Raw genomic sequence first — 2,427 nt, 5'->3', positions numbered from 1 at the left:
ATGCTCTTATCAGCCCCTGTATCCATAATTCCCTGAAAACCCTTACCATTGATTATTAAATGCAGCGTGGGTCTATTGTTTAGTGGCATAATTAGGTATGCTGCATCTTGGCCAGAAGAGCCCATATGATTGCATCCATGTGTTTGTGTTCTTTCCTCTTTCCATGTGGGCAACAGGATCATTTGTGCAATTCTATCTCCCGATGTAATGGAGAAAATTTCTTGAGGGCAGGAGCAAAGGACCTGGATTTCTTGTAAATGGTGATGATCTACTATTCCAGGATAAACTATAAGTCCTTGCATAGTCAGTGATCCCTGCCCTATTATCAGACCCACTGTTCCAGAAGGTAAGTGTTCTGGGGCCTCAACTGGGATAGGCTGGACATTCATTTGAGGCATGAGTAGGAAGTCGGTGGTGGCATGCAGGTCCACTCCTGTGACTCCTCGGGGTTCATTTCCTCTAAGTTGCTCTGGCTTTTGACAAATCGATTCCCATATTTGTGAGGGCCCTGGGATTGGGGGCCCACAACCCCGTTTTTTGGTAGGCGGTTGTCAGATTCATTGACTGGGGGCAAAAGCCTCCCCTTTATATTGCGAACAGAGCAGCACTCACTAGCTTTGTGATAACCCTTTCCACAATGAGAGCAAGGAGTAGCCACTCGGGCCCGCTCTGGGAGGGGGCAGTCTTTCTTTAGGTGGCCTATTTTTCCACAGTTAAAGCAAGCTCTTTGTTTGCTAGTAGAGGGGCGCTTTTGTGATTGTAATATGGCCGCAGCCAGCCCCGCATTGGTAAGGGGACCTCCCAGTTCTCTACATACCCTAAGCCAATCTTGCAATCCCTTGTTTTTTCTTGGCGTGATTGCAGTCCTGCATTCCTGTGTGGCCTGCTCATAAACAAGCTGTTCAATTAGCGGCATGGCCTGTTCGGGGTCTCTGAAAACCCTCCCTGCTGCCTCAGTCATTCTCGCATCAAAATCTGAGAACGGCTCCTGGGGGCCCTGGATAATCTTTGTAAGGTGGCCTCCAGCTTCTCCCTTTCTTGTAAGAGCTTTCCAAGCCTTGATGGCAGCCTCCGATATCTGAGCATATGCTCCCCAATGATAGTTAGTCTGATTGGCAGCAAACTGTCCCTGGCCTGTTAGCAATTCACAAGTCCATTGCCTCTGATTATCATCTTCTGCCACAGCATTAATTCTTGCCTGATTCTGGGCAGCATCATACCACAAGGCTTTCCACTCCATATATTGTCCCATATTAGGTAGAGTGGCCTTAACTGTCATTTACCAGTCTGCCGGAGTCATTGATGCACTGACAAATCTCTCAACCTGTACCAAGGTAAAGTTGGCATTGACTCCATAATTACAGACAGATTCGGCAAGTTCCTTAATTTCCTGGTATTCTACAGGGGCATGTATGCGTCCCGCCACGTCTCCAGCATCGAAGACTAGAAAAGCCATCTGAATCTTTTTTAATTCCTCCTGAGACAGAAAGGAACTAGCACCATATCTTGATTCATATGGTGGAGGCGCCGAGGGCTTGGGTGACGGCTGTATGACACCCCTTTTATTATTTTTTTTGCTGTACCCCTTGATCAGGGCCATACCTTTCCTCTTCATATTTTGCTGCTTCTTCTTCTAATTCTGCCTCTTCACTAGGGTTTAAATCATCAGGATCTGAGCTATCAAGCTCTAGGGCCTCTAAATCTTGGGTGGGATAAATATTATTAAGTTTACCTGTAGGGGGCGCGTTTTCACCTTCCCCTTTTTTAACTACCCCCTTTTCTAACTTCCGGGGAGGGCCTTTTTTCTTAGACATGTCTTTCTTTTTACGAGCTCCTAATCTCTCGCCCCGTTCGGTTTCTGACTTGCTGTCCTGAACCTCTTCTAACGTCTCTTGTCCCTCAATCACCGCAGGCCAGCAGGTCTCATCTTCTAAGCAATTCTTTATTAACTTCCAGATTGCCTTACTGCCTAGGTGCAAGTCTCCTTCCTCAAATTTTTTATCTAGGTCTCTTCCCAGTTTATTCCACGAGGCTATGGTCAGGGAACCCGAACAAGCATACCGTGGGGCAACACGATCAATCTCTTTGACAAAATTTTGTAGAGTATGTGTGGCAATCTTGAGGTCTCGGTGCTTAAGAACAACTTGCAGTGCGTTTACAACTGACTGCGATGACCCCATTGTGCCTGCTGCTGATCTACGCCCGACTTAAGGCACGCTGAAGCAGAAGTGAAAGTAAAATACCACGTTCTGCTCCCTTATGTACAAGAGACTGACAGAGCTTGACGGTGCTGCCGCTCATCTACGTCGGACTGACCACACCTCAAAGTTAATACCAACCACGATGAACACAATAAGACACTAGGAGAAAGAAAAAAAGCACCAGGGCTACCAAAACCAAAGTTTCTACCGACCGGTCCCACGGTGA

The 2,427-nt window shown here is 47.0% G+C and overlaps 1 pseudogene; it reads right to left on the bottom strand.

The window, feature by feature from the left end:
* Positions 1–385: 385 nt before the first annotated feature.
* LOC110289644 lies at positions 386–2,180 on the bottom strand (annotated as a pseudogene).
* Between the last annotated feature and the right edge of the window lie 247 nt (positions 2,181–2,427).

Source organism: Mus caroli, chromosome 2, assembly GCF_900094665.2.
Source record: "Mus caroli chromosome 2, CAROLI_EIJ_v1.1, whole genome shotgun sequence".
NCBI classification, from domain to species: domain Eukaryota; kingdom Metazoa; phylum Chordata; class Mammalia; order Rodentia; family Muridae; genus Mus; species Mus caroli.
The sequence above is the reverse complement of the archived record's forward strand: the minus strand, read 5'-3'. Positions and strand labels throughout refer to the sequence as shown.